This window comes from Pleurodeles waltl, chromosome 6 (assembly GCF_031143425.1).
Source record: "Pleurodeles waltl isolate 20211129_DDA chromosome 6, aPleWal1.hap1.20221129, whole genome shotgun sequence".
In the NCBI taxonomy this organism is placed as follows: domain Eukaryota; kingdom Metazoa; phylum Chordata; class Amphibia; order Caudata; family Salamandridae; genus Pleurodeles; species Pleurodeles waltl.
The window spans coordinates 1,124,535,540-1,124,550,958 of record NC_090445.1 but is presented as its reverse complement, the minus strand read 5'-3'; positions in this window follow the sequence as shown (position 1 = coordinate 1,124,550,958).

Here is a 15,419-nt window from a genome sequence, read left to right as displayed (position 1 = left end):
TATATAAATACAAATAAGCACGGATGAGCTTCGGTAGTGAGCATAATGGGGTCAGAGTGTGCCACATATTTGGTCTGCTTGCCCAGCTGGAAACAGATTTTATGCCCCTGACTGTAGAGTTATATTCGGCGTGAGCCTGCAGTCTATCTATGCAGGGGGCCGTTGTTGAGTCCTCCCCATGCAAAGCTACCACAGAGCTCCCAGGAGTCCTAGTTCCACGAGTAACTCTTTTGTGGTAAGGTTTTGCTTTGCATGCTGGAACTTGTATTCACGCTTAGCCCGTTATAAAATCAGAAATCAGCTAGCGCCTTGAGAAGAAACACATTTGGTGCCTCTTAATCCTAATTGTAGCCCGTAATTTGAGAGATACAAAGGGTAACTGATTATCTCCATTAATTTAGCAAATATGTTTTATTTGTATCTTGGTACTTGTATTCTGTATTTATTGTGCGGAGAAACAAAACTGCTAGTTCTAGAATGCAGAGAAACGGAAAAACTTATTGCAATACCACTAATCAGTAACACAGTACTTTAGTATTTGCCACATTGTATGACCAGAAAAATGTAAGATGTTTCATGTTTAGAAAATAATAATTCAATTCGAATTTAGTGTTATAGAGCAGTGATTCCGAACCTGTGGTCCGCGGACCCCCAAGGGTCCCTGACACATTCCCATGGGGTCCGCATGCCTGAGCTGGCAGGAAGACACCTCACCAGCTGGGGCCTCACAGAAACACAAGCGTGCTTTTATATTCATTACTCTATTTATGCAGCAGTTTAAAAAGCACTGCAAATTCATCCACCAACTTTCAAGAAAAAAATAAAAGCGTCAAGAGAACTCATGTGATTAATGTTCCTGCAGGACAGAGATGGGAGGTTTGTGTAGTGGCAGTTTTGACTCATCTAAGGTAGCGCAGAGGGTTAACATGCCTGCTGCACAGAACGTATATTATGCAAAGAAAAGTATCTTATGTGCATAGCACAGTGGGTTACTGCTTTTGTCTCAGATTATTTTGTCACTGTGCATTTCATAAATTACAATCGTAATGTATCACAGTGAGCTATGAACTGCGGTCAAAGAGCTGCATGCAACCTGCATGGCAGAACTTAGAAATTTGTGTTTTTACCCAGTCTTTCATTATCCTAATGATTGTAAAAAATGTTTGGACATACATTCTTATTATTAAAGTCTGATGAAGCAGAAAATGAAGGTTTTGATTTATTAACGCATAAACGTAGTGTGAAATAATCATGTGTGACATTAACCGAACTAATAAAGATTGTACGGGGACAAAATGTGCCCTCAGAATAGTTTGCCAACATTTATAAGCGTGCTTTATATAACGTGGTGTATTAGAATTGCACTAATCCGACATAATCATAAACGTGTGCTACGATTTGCTTGTTCGAACTACGTTAGCTTAGCATTACTTTAGAGGAGGCTTTGGCCTAGTGGCCTGGTCTCACGGTTTAGATGTTCGTATTTTTCCAATGTGCTATTAAACGTGTATTTCTGCTTGAAGCTGTACTTTTCCACTGAGATCGTTCACATGCTTATCTTAAAGTTTCGTGCCAGCCTGGCATATTTTCTCTTTAATTCAAGGTCGACTTGCAGGTGCGGACAATGGAGGCTCTGAAAGTGAGCTAATTGGGAGACAATGTTGCGATTTGCGTACCCATCTCCAAGGATAATGTATGCTTAAGTAAAAGCTTGAGAACTGTCGTTTTTGATTGGACAATTTGAAGCTAACCTATGAACCCTCCAATGGAGACCCTACTGGATTCGAACTGTTGTCTATAAAAACCAGGTGCACGAGAAGAAATTAGATCATTACAGCCATTATCAGCTCGATACCCGCCATTTTGCAGACTTCGTAGCTATTATGGCCCACTTTGCTGCGACGCCATTTTGAGAGACTTTGATGCTTTCTCTAATCGAGAGAAAGAGACTTTAATGATTCTTGCCCTAGAGACTTTAACTTTGATTTGTCCCTTTGCATGAAGTAGTAGTCTTAACTTGCCGCCGTGAGGCGATTGCCCCGTTCACCCCTGCCCCTTTGTCCCGTCCCATGCTGATCGAGAAACGGTACCTGTGAGACGAAGACTTCCTTGTATGCTTATCGTAATTGGTAAATATGAAAGGAAATTGTAAAATTGCATTGTGTTCCTTTTAGGTAACCAACTGCTGATTTTTGATAAGATCCCTAGATAGGAGTTTTCTAAATTTATGTTACTAAATTGTTTTTGCATGAAGTCCCACATGCCGATGCTAATTTGAGGTTAGATGAGGATTCCACATGTTGCACGATGCAATTTGAGATCTTGTTATGCTGACTAAATGTACGCAATTAGCCCATTACAGATTATCGTATTAGTGCTTTGCATTGCCATTATCGAATGCCTTGTGATTCAAATGCTACATAGATTACACTTGTTTCGACGTTATGGACAGCTATTAATGTTCATTTATGTTTATCATTTGGTGTTGAGACACATCTATATCGTGCTAGCTTTGTTAATATAGGGAAATAAATTCACTAACTTTGCAATAAACTGGTGTGGTTATTCCTGACTGAAAGGTCAGGGTTCGCCGAAATGTATTCTGGATTAATCATTAAGTGTTATGTTGATCAAGGTATTGCTTATGTACGTTATTGATTATTGATCTGATGCGACGGATCGATTAAGAGTACAGAGAGTTCCCACTTAGTCAAAAGATTCATCGGCCTAAAGAGCGTCCGAACACAGGTAAATTGTTACTACGGTTTCGCTATATCAGTAGATGGTAGCAGAGGACGGTTACGTCTTTTGGGACCCTGTACTATTAAAATACATGGTGTTGAATTAACGGTTACGCATTTTGAGGCCTCATTCGAGAAGTTGAATTAGATTTTTCTTGGATAAAACTGATTGACAGAATGATGATGGGCTAGGTCCACCGCGACTTTCCCGGGATCTCGGAGCTTGCGAATGGAGAGAACGGAGGTGTGGAGACAGCGTTGGCGGTACTAGTGATGGTATGAGTGAAGTTAGGGTTTTGCGCTTGCACAGCTTATTGCCGCAGGGTGTGTGAAAAGGTTGCGAGGATTTTTTTCTTTTAAAGGATAGCGGAGGTGCGACTCCGAGTGTAGAAGTAGAGAAGTCGTCGAACTTCATAGAGATAGCGGAGGTGCGGCTCCGGGTGTGAGAGTAGGGAAGTCGTCGAACTTCATGTGCGTGTGGCGCTTTGTGCATAAAAAGGTCCACGTGGTTGTTGTTGTTGAGACGGGCCCTGCAAGGTCAAGAGACTCCGGAGTATGTTGATCCATGTTGTGGTCTGGGCGGTTTAGTAGGTTGATCGGGCGTGGTCAACGAGTCGGTACGTGTGTTAGGGAGTGAAAGAAACTTCGACTTCGGGCTCTGACAAGATTCTAAGTGCACTAGAACAGATCATTGACAAGTTGAGAGTAGGTCTGCAGGTCAGATTTGTTTGCGAATGTGAGGACTGAGAAAGACGGAATAGCGGCCGAGGCTAGTGAAAGGTCCCTAAGGTCCTGAAGCGATTGTGTTATCCTTCCTGTAGTAAACCGACAGATCTGTTTTAGTTTTTGGTAGCTCGCGATACATGCAAAAAGTTGTTACGAAAAGAGGTGAGTGAAGGAGGACTAGCCGCGAGGCTTTGTCAGCCGCAGTGTGTGTGAGTGTGACGTCACTAGGAGCTGCGCTGGGATAGGTTGGTTGGTGAGAAGGGTCGCGCACGGATTGGACGCAGTCCGTGGGACTCGATTGGAAGGGGAAAGGCAAGCGAAGAGTATTCCGGGAATTGAAGTCACCTATTGATTACAAATTTTGTGGAATAAAAGCGACCTATTGATTATAAACTTTGTGAAATAAAAGACGAGAAAATGAAATTCCTTAAAGCATTTAGGAGTGCGATGAAGGGGGAGTCTTATATTAAAGCGAGCGTAGGAGAGGAGACGCCGCCCGAGGGCACACCAGCTTACATTGTAATGGAGGAAAAAGGGGTAGCTCCGTGTCTTTGGCTAAAGCAATGGCACAAACTGACAGAGAAACATGGGAGCGTAGCGTTCCCGATACATGGGACATTCAATATAAGGATCCTAGAGAATTTGAGATTCACGATGTACGACATGAAGGTGCCTCCAAGGCCGGCACAGTTTGAGGCTCTAGCAATCTGGGAATTAATGGCTAGACAGCAACAGAAGAATAAGTTTGAAACAAGGATGAGGAAGGTAGAAAAGACACTAGCGGATGCTAGGTGGGATAATGCGCAGAAGGTGTGGAGGTCAGATGTATTGCAGGGAATAAAATTGTTTCCAGCAATTACTAAGGAGGAAGAGGAGACAGGTAAGAAAGCTACCTGTAAGACAGACAGGAAGTGTTCCAAGGATAGAGAGGACGAGGAAAAGTTGAGAAGAGAAGAGGAGTTAGAGGATGAGGAGTTGATAATGCAATTGCTGAACGACCGTCCACCACCTTATGCGGAGAATGGACAAGGTCCAAGTACCAGTTCTGCCCCTCCGGCATCGGTACAGAACAGTGAAACCCAGAGTTCAGGTGCGCCATCGGGATCTAAGGACCCGAGTTTACTGTTCACCCCGCAGATACCGCAGGTTAGGAGAATATATCCAGATGTGCCCATAATGAAACCAGCAGAAAATTATCAACCGCAGATGTCAGGGTACTACAGCAGTGACAATAGTGGAGGAATGGTTCTAGGACAAACCGTAAGGGGAGTACAGAATGGTCACAATCCAACAATGACACAGGCTGAATCAACTCAGTTTATGATGCCTCAAAAGCAGATGCAGGGAGGAAACGCTCATGCTCAGATGACGGGGAGTCAGATGGGCATGCCGGCAATGATGACCCATAGTATGGGGATGAACATGCCTCAGAACATGGGATATGGACAGAACCCAGACGCGATATCACTACCCATTACTGTAGGTCCACTGGTACCTCTGTACAGTCAGCCTAACTTAGGTATGAGCGGTCAGGGATCAATGCTGCAGAATGGGACAGAGAGGAGGTGCATAGAGAACACTCCAGGGATAACTCCGATAGCGGCTCAGCCAAGTGGATCTGGATCCTTGATGGAGTTTAGTCCCATATGTGCTCAGTCTACACTGGTGAGGTCGAGCCCCCCACTGATAATACCTTTAACATCGAATACTGAAAAGTTGCCGCAACCATCAATGGCAGTCGATGTGAATGCTACACTGATGGGGGTAAATGCGCAACAGCTGACACAGTGGTTCAACAGTTTAAATTCTACACAAAGTTCAGCCAGTGGGAAAGGAGAAGACTATATGAATAGGGTCAGGTTGAACATGGAAGCACAAGAATTGGTGGAAGGGACTATGGGTGTAAATAGGCTAGAATCCTACACGGAAGAAGAACTGAGGTATCTATGTCCCAGGATTACGAAGGAAGTGAACAAAGTACATAAGGGCTTGCAGGAAGCAGCTGACAGAAACGGGGTTGACATAGACAAGATGAAACACCTGAGCAGAAGCTACAGGTTGGATTTTGGGACCACAGATTTTGAACACATGAGGTCAGCAGGCATGAAGACACACCTCAGATAATTGCTACAGAGTGCACAAGTGTGGAGGTGCTTAGACAAGTGGGAAAGCAGATGGGTAAAGAGAAAGGAAAAGAGGAGGGACAGTGCTACAGAGCATAATGAGAAGAGACCACAAAGCAGCGAGACAGTAACCATGTTACCAATGAGGGAGACAGCAGGGGGAAAATTAATACATGTACCGTGGCACAGAAGCGACATTCAGTCATTTACGGATGATTTTCCCAAACTGAGAGAGAAGCCGATTGAATGGTATCAACAGACTGATAGGTTTGTGAAACTTGCAAAATGTCTCTGGGAAGACCTGAACACTCTCTTTGAGATCGTGGTTCCGGCAGATTTGTGGGAGGATTGCAAAAGAGCTGTAGGTTGGCCGACAAGTGAACCAGAAAGAGACAGGGAGACGGGTGCACCATCACCTATGGTGATGAGTTTGTACTATAAGGTGATTGAGCATTTGAAGACGAAGGTTGCCGCGAAAAATGTGGATTGGCAGAAGATTGATCGAACGGCCCAAGAGACAAAAGAATCGATTCATAGTTACTACGAGAGGTTGTTGAAGGCGTTCAAGAATTACAGTGGCACGGAAACAATCGAGGCAAAAGATATGCTTCATTTTGTGTTCAGATTTGTGGAAGGGCTGAGACCAGAAATAAGTCAGATGATAAAGTCGCATTTGATTTGTTGGCAGTCTAAACCGATTGATGAGGTCTTGACTTACGCGAAATATTGTAGCGACGAAATTGAGGTAAAACAGAAAAGGCTGAAAGAGAAGGTGATGATGATGCAGCTTAAAGCAGCTCAGACAGGTCTGCAAGGTTTGCAAGGGATGCAAGGGTTCCAACAGCAGGTACCGCAACCGCAGCCGCAGTTGCAAGGAAACATGGCGTTTCAGCCACAGGCGAGAGGCAGAGGCAGAGGAGGTTTTGTGAATAATGGTCCGGATTTAAACACTGTTGTAACGGGTGTGCAGGCAATGAAGAAAGTGATGCCGTGTCACGCGTGCGGAATTGTAGGTCATTGGAAACGCGAGTGCCCGATGGTGGTGCAGGAAGGTGCAGGTGTTGGTCAGCAAAACAATGATGTCAATGCATTTCAGACAATGAGAGGACCGAAAATGAGAGGTCCAAACCCAAATTTTCAGACCATAAATCAATTGCAGGGATTACAACCTATGCAGCCGCAGCAGATGCAGATGCCTCGTATGCAGATGACGCAAATGCAGCCGATGCAACAGCAGTTACCCATGGTACCTAATCAGCAAATGCAAATACCTTTGGCACCAATGAGTCAGCAGCAAGTGATGGTTCCTCCACAGGTCTCGGGTCAGGTAATGAGTACAAATGGCACCGTACAACAGTTCCCATTACACAGTGAGAGTGGAATAAACAATGTATGGGAGAGTGAGAGCTCAGAAGAGGAAGGAGATTGTGTGCTTGCAGCCTCCTTAGAAGTTGATCAAAAGGGTCCGTACGTAGAGGGAAGAGTAATGGGTCATCGTGTTTCATTCTTGGTGGACACGGGAGCCACACGTTCAACTGTTAAGAGTAGTGAAGTACCAAATTTGCCACTCTCAGGGAGGACAGTTCAAGTGGTGGGAGTAGCAAACAGGCACCTGACAAACCCAATAACAGATCCGGTACCAGTCAGCATCGGTAACTATCAAGGGGTACATCAGTTTGTGATATGTGACTCAAGCCCAATAGCACTGTTAGGGAGAGACCTATTGTGCAAGCTGGGATGTTCGATCATGTGTTCGAACGAAGGAATAACAATCCAGACGAGCAGCGATGGGGAGGAAGAGGATAGCGTAGAGGGGGATGAAATGGAAACTGTCGATGAAGAGTATCCTCTGATTTGTCTTTTCCCGATGATAACTGAAGAAGATATTCCAGCCGAATTACGAGAAACAGTCGGAAAGGAAGTGTGGGACATGACAGGGAAAGAGGTGGGATTGATGAAAGGAGTGGAACCAGTGAAAGTGACTGTAAAGCCCAATGCGATCTTTCCCCAGACCCCACAATACCACATGCCACAAGATACCCTCATGAAAGTTGCCCAACTCATTGACGAATTTGTGAAACAGGGGGTACTGAAAGAAGTGTTAAGCAGTCCATGTAATTCACCAATAATGGGACTAATAAAGCCAAGTGGAAAGGTCCGACTTGTGCAAGACTTGAGGAAAATAAATGACATCATAGTCAAATGCTGCCCAGTAGTACCGAATCCAGCTGTGATAATGTTTCAGATCCCTTGCGATGCCGAGTGGTTCTCAGTCATCGATTTGTCACAAGCATTCTTTTCTGTGCCTCTTCATGAGGACAGCCAATTTCTCTTTTGTTTCAAATTCCTAGACAGAGTATACAGTTGGTGTCGAATTCCTCAAGGGTTTTCTGAGTCACCGTCAGTATTCAATCAGATTCTAAAGAAAGATTTGGAAGAGTTAGAGTTGCCATTCGAGTCAACCCTAGTACAGTACATTGACGACTTACTGGTTGCATCAAAGACAGAAAGTGGCTGCACAGCCGATACCATTGCTCTGTTGAACCATTTGGGAGGGAATGGACACAAGGTGTCTCCTTCCAAATTACAGTTCTGTCAGAAGAAAGTGAAATACTTGGGTCACCAGATAGAGAAAGGGTCACGGAGGATAATGAAGGAAAGAATTACAAGTGTACTTCAGATGAGTCCGCCCAAGACGAGAAAGGAGGTGAGGAAATTCTTGGGAATGGTGGGCTACTGTCGCCAGTGGATTCCCAACTTCTCGACTCTAGCGAAGCCTTTACTGAAACTGACCCAGAAGGATGCTTTGGATCAAATTGAGCTGAAAGGAGATGAGATGGATGCCTTTGTTGAATTGAAAGAATGCATGTGTAGGGCTCCAGCTTTAGGTATGCCTGATTACACAAAGCCTTTCACATTGTTTTGCCATGAACGTGATGCATGTTCTTTGTCTGTCTTGACTCAAGCCCATGGTGGCATAAACAGACCAGTAGCGTATTTTTCAGCTACTTTGGATCCGGTCGCAGCGGCACTCCCAGGGTGTTTGCGCGCCGTAGCAGCAGTTGGTATCAGCCTCACTCAGAGTGAAGGAATAGTGATGGGACACCCAGTAACAGTCATGGTCCCTCACTCAGTCGAGATACTTTTGACTCGCTCCCGAACGCAACACATGACTGGAGCTAGACTCACAAGGTATGAAACGATAATTCTGGGCTCACCAAATGTGCAGCTGAAAAGGTGCACTACGTTGAATCCAGCAACCTTGCTTCCTGGAGAAAATGTCGAAATTGAGAACGCTGAAGACGTCGAGCATGACTGCCTTCAGGTGACTGAATTTTGCACAAAACCCCGACCGGACATTAAGGATACTAAACTTGATGAAAATGACCAAATTCTTTTTGTTGATGGTTCATGTCTAAGAGATGGGATGGGGATTTTGAAAGCAGGATACGCTGTATGCACTGTAACAGGTGTCTTGGAAGCGGGATGGCTTCAAGGAGTCTATTCTGCACAAGTAGCAGAACTTGTAGCCCTTACCAGAGCATGTCAACTGTCTGCATTGATGAAAGTCACCATTTATACTGATAGCCAATATGGGTTTGGGATTGTGCACGACTTTGGACAACTATGGTCACAGAGAGGGTTCCTGACTTCTTCAGGATCCCCAGTGAAAAACGGGGAGAGAATAAGGGAATTGTTACATGCCATTCAAGTGCCAGCTGAAGTTGCAGTGGTAAAGTGCAGTGCTCACACGAAAGGACAGGACTATGTTTCTCTGGGAAATGCATATGCGGATCAAGTCGCAAGATTTTGTGCCTTGAACTGTATATTACTGAGAGATGAATGGAAATCAATAAGTGAGCCAGGACTCGAACCAGCTGAAGCATTTGCCTTGAAGGTCGTAGATACAATAGAGGAACTAAAAGCACTACAGAATAATGTCAGGGAGGATGAAAGAGATTCCTGGATTAAATCACAATGTATAAAGAGACAAGACGAGTTATGGGTTTCACATGAGGGAAAATTTGTTTTGCCAAACAGTCTCCTATCACAGCTTGCGCGGTTCTATCAAGGGCAAGCTCACCTAGGGAGAGATGCCATGATAAGATTGTTCAAAACTGATTGGTTTAACCCCAGATTTCGTCAAGCTGCAGAAGCAGTTTGCCATCGATGTGTCACTTGCCAGCAGATGAACCCAGGAAAGGGAACAGTTGTGAACGCGAGCCACATTGGTAGGGCAAGCGGTCCTTTTAGTCGTATGCAGATGGACTTCATTGAGATGCCTGTGCATGGAGGTTTGAAATATGTGTTGGTGATTGTGTGCATTTTTAGTCACTGGATTGAGGCATACCCCACACGTAGAAATGACAGCCTTACAGTTGCAAAGCTATTATTGAGAGAGTTGATACCACGTTTCGGATTCCCGATCTCTTTAGAATCAGATAGGGGAAGTCACTTCAACAACGAGGTGATAAAGTTACTTTGCGAAGCGCTGAACATTGAGCAGAAACTGCATTGTAGCTATCGCCCTGAAGCATCAGGACTGGTGGAGCAGATGAATGGTACACTGAAATCAAGAATGGCGAAAATATGTGCATCGACAAATTTGAAATGGCCTGATGCATTGCCCTTAGTGCTAATGTCAATGAGAAACACTCCTGATAGAAAAACTGGATTGTCTCTGCACGAAATTCTCATGGGCAGGGCTATGAGACTTCCTGCAGTTCCCGCAAACGCGCTTTTGAATATTACAGATGATATGGTGTTAGACTACTGCAAAGGTCTGGCTGACGTGGTTCGCTCTTTCTCTCACCAGGTGGAAGCAACCACCTTGCCATCGATCCAAGGTCCAGGACACGCACTGAAAGCTGGTGACTGGGTCGTGGTAAAGAAGCACGTGAGGAAGTCGTGTCTGGAACCCCGTTGGAAAGGCCCTTTCCAAGTGATCCTGACGACAACTACCGCTGTGAAGTGTGCGGGGGTTCCCAACTGGATTCACGCCAGTCACACAAAGAAGGTGCTGTGTCCCACAGATGAGGAAGTTGAAGCGCTGAAATTGCCAGTACCTGATAAAACAGTGTCGAGTGCTGAGACAGAACAAAAGCGAACTGAAAGCGAACAAGCAGCAGCAGGAGAAAAAGAGATATTATTGGAGAACGAAGAGTCCGACTCACTTGGGGAAGACCAAGGAGAAAGTTCAGACAGCGACGAAGAAGCTGCAGGTGACAAAGAGCCTGAAGCAGCTGAGGGTAGCAAAAAGCCTGAAGCAGCTGAAGGTGACAAAGAACCTGAAGCAGCTGAAAGTGATACAGAGCCTGACGAAAGTAACGGTGACGAAGGGCTCGAAAAAGGTGAAAAAGCAGGGGAGCCTGATCAGAGGAGGGCTTTCCCAGAAACAGACGATACAGAAAAAGAAAAAGAGAACGTGATCGATTCCCCTGAAGGAGGGGACAAGGCAGAGCAGAACGAAAAAGTTCAAACCTCTACAGAAAAGGTCGCAGGTCCATCAAATGGACACAGTGCAAAGAGGAGACTAAGTATATCACCAGTAAAACAAAGGTCTGGAGAAGGTTTGAACGACGGAGAAAGGCCAAAAGTAAAAGAGAAAAGGAAAGAAGTGTCTGTCGTGGTACCAACCTCGAGTGAAGAAAAAGACTTGACAAAAGAGGAAAGTACCAGCCAGGCAGAATCGAAAAGAGAAGCAAAATTGAAAAGGAAAAGGATACCGAACAGAAGGTATTCCGGTCCTGAATGGGCATATGCAGTCAATGACGATTGGACTGACGAGTTTGTATCTCTAAGCATCGAGAACGAAGAAGAGGAAGAGATACCAATAGAAAAGAAAAGTTTCATGGACAGTGTTGATTGAAAGGGTGATAAATGATATTGCTTGCTACAATCTAACGTGAAACAAACAACCAGCTGAGACATTGCTAAACCGGATGAGACATTTGCTAAACCGATAAAGACTGAGTTATTGCCGAATTGAGACGAATGCTGCTAACCGATAAGTGACTGGCCTCTTGAAGAAGACGGTGTGAACATTGCGCTCGCTCAGCTTCGTAACTGAATTGCTAAATAAGTTTCATTTATAAGTGCTTCTAACTCTCTGATTCTATACAGATCATGACGCAAAACAATAGAAAGAAATATTGTAAATATGTGTGTATAGGCTTGGTAGGTACATGTGTACTAATAATAATGGCAATTGTGCTTGGAATGCATGGAAAGGGTGAGAATGAGACTATTGAGGCTTCTACTATTGCTCCTGTTACTGTCACTGAAATAACCGCATTGAAAAGGCTAGCACTGGATGAGAGACTCTTGCATGAAAGGAAAGAGCTTTCGTATAATGTTTTCTATCGCTTACTAACAGAATATGTTGAGACAATGGATACGAAAGATTGTTATGTATGTACCCAGATACCGACATCAGTGAAGGAGGGGTGACATATCACCACATGCCTCTTACATACGGGATTACATGGAGTATAGTAATGTCTAGGTTTTATGGTCAAACTAACATACAGTATTTTTACTCAAATTATGATGTTACCTTTGCTTATGTTCCTATAATAGCGCAGCTAAGCCAGACTGCAAAAGATTGGGATGCAAAAATTATGAGGGAATTTTTCGAGCCAATGCTACCTTTTGAAACGGCTCACGCTCATAGGGAAAATCTTACCTGCTCGCTCTCTGCAGTAGAAATAAGCTTTTTAGATTGCGCAGATGATAGAAGGGCTCAAATGAAGGCGAAATTAGAAAAGGAGTTACATAAGAGGACTTCAGTAGATAATTATGATTTTGCTGCCATAAAGACACAAGGGAAAATTGCTTTAGATGCTTGGCATGTAGGGAAGTTTTGTATATATCGAGGTGAATCCTATTATGACAACATTTTTGTAGGGGCGAGTGAATGTAAACACACGTTTATCTTTAAGGCCAAATGGACATTCATGATGGACGGACTTGACCCTGTCATTCCAGGGGTATATTACATTTGTGGGTATAATGCCTATTATCGTCTTCCAAAGGGATGGTGGGGAAGATGTTATTTGGGTATAGTGTTCCCAAAGGTTTATCAACTGGATGACCTATCGATGATTCAAAAGACATCTGGATCCCATCGTATCCAGAAAAGAGAGACCGCAGCTGCTGTGGTAGGTGATATATTTGGAGCCATGATTCCTTCATTGGGAGTTGTGCTGAATTCCATCAAAATAAGAAAGTTGTCTACTATAGTGGATAACATGTTGACAAAGTTTTCAGGTGCTATAATCCTGATAGATGCTGAACTTGCAGCGGAAAGAGCTATGACTCTTCAAAATAGGCTTGCTTTAGACATTCTTTTAGCAAAGAATGGAGGTGTTTGCAAAATGCTTGGTGCAAGACACTGTTGTACCTATATACCTGACAATAGTGTGAAAATTAAAACTATGCTTGCTAATCTAACAAAAGAAAGTGCAGATTTGAAGGAACTGAAAGAACCAGGAGTGTGGGAGAAGGTTGGAAAAGGACTTGCTTCAGTGGGACATTGGATTGGGAGAATTTGGAATGGAATATTGTTAAAAATAATAGAGGGAATTTTAATAGTGATAATTTGTGTATTTGGAATTTGGGGAATAAAAAGGGGAATAATAATGATTATGGAAAGAATTAAAAGAAGAAAGGAGGAGAAAATTATGAAAAGAATGGCAGAAGAATACAAAGCGCAAACTAAGGGAACTAAAAGGAAAAGGGAACTGACAGAATTTTAATGGAATAAAATTTGTGGGCATAATTTGTGTGATGACAAGTAGTCATCAGAGGAGGGATTGATGAAGCAGAAAATGAAGGTTTTGATTTATTAACGCATAAACGTAGTGTGAAATAATCATGTGTGACATTAACCGAACTAATAAAGATTGTACGGGGACAAAATGTGCCCTCAGAGTAGTTTGCCAACATTTATAAGCGTGCTTTATATAACGTGGTGTATTAGAATTGCACTAATCCGACATAATCATAAACGTGTGCTACGATTTGCTTGTTCGAACTACGTTAGCTTAGCATTACTTTAGAGGAGGCTTTGGCCTAGTGGCCTGGTCTCACGGTTTAGATGTTCGTATTTTTCCAATGTGCTATTAAACGTGTATTTCTGCTTGAAGCTGTACTTTTCCACTGAGATCGTTCACATGCTTATCTTAAAGTTTCGTGCCAGTCTGGCATATTTTCTCTTTAATTCAAGGTCGACTTGCAGGTGCGGACAATGGAGGCTCTGAAAGTGAGCTAATTGGGAGACAATGTTGCGATTTGCGTACCCATCTCCAAGGATAATGTATGCTTAAGTAAAAGCTTGAGAACTGTCGTTTTTGATTGGACAATTTGAAGCTAACCTATGAACCCTCCAATGGAGACCCTACTGGATTCGAACTGTTGTCTATAAAAACCAGGTGCACGAGAAGAAATTAGATCATTACAGCCATTATCAGTTCGATACCCGCCATTTTGCAGACTTCGTAGCTATTATGGCCCACTTTGCTGCGACGCCATTTTGAGAGACTTTGATGCTTTCTCTAATCGAGAGAAAGAGACTTTAATGATTCTTGCCCTAGAGACTTTAACTTTGATTTGTCCCTTTGCATGAAGTAGTAGTCTTAACTTGCCGCCGTGAGGCGATTGCCCCGTTCACCCCTGCCCCTTTGTCCCGTCCCATGCTGATCGAGAAACGGTACCTGTGAGACGAAGACTTCCTTGTATGCTGATCGTAATTGGTAAATATGAAAGGAAATTGTAAAATTGCATTGTGTTCCTTTTAGGTAACCAACTGCTGATTTTTTATAAGATCCCTAGATAGGAGTTTTCTAAATTTATGTTACTAAATTGTTTTTGCATGAAGTCCCACATGCCGATGCTAATTTGAGGTTAGATGAGGATTCCACATGTTGCACGATGCAATTTGAGATCTTGTTATGCTGACTAAATGTACGCAATTAGCCCATTACAGATTATCGTATTAGTGCTTTGCATTGCCATTATCGAATGCCTTGTGATTCAAATGCTACATAGATTACACTTGTTTCGACGTTATGGACAGCTATTAATGTTCATTTATGTTTATCATTTGGTGTTGAGACACATCTATATCGTGCTAGCTTTGTTAATATAGGGAAATAAATTCACTAACTTTGCAATAAACTGGTGTGGTTATTCCTGACTGAAAGGTCAGGGCTCGCCGAAATGTATTCTGGATTAATCATTAAGTGTTATGTTGATCAAGGTATTGCTTATGTACGTTATTGATTATTGATCTGATGCGACGGATCGATTAAGAGTACAGAGAGTTCCCACTTAGTCAAAAGATTCATCGGCCTAAAGAGCGTCCGAACACAGGTAAATTGTTACTACGGTTTCGCTCTATCAAGTCAACGCTAACCACAGTGTTATGTTCTGAATCCTGAGTTTGCACGTCTCCAAACCAAGCACGCTTAGAAAATGCCTACCAGTATAGATGACATCTGAATCCTACATCTTGTAGTCCACTGTAAAGCGCTCCGCCACCCTACAGTGGTATGAGAGGTGCTATTAAACAAGTGAATTACATGTGACAGAGAGGTCATGGAAAGAAGAGAGGCCCTTATGGTTTTACTTCCTTTCCCCACCACATTTATATGTGAAAAAGCTTCTCAGATCTTATGTACCTAAAAATAGAAACAAATGGCTTGGGAAATGTAGAATCCGACCAGAGGATTCTGCTTCCCTACATAAAACCAAACATTGAAAAGTTAGTCATTGAGATGCAGTATTGACCTTCTCATTAAAATCTTTTGATTTTTGCGCATGTTTTAAA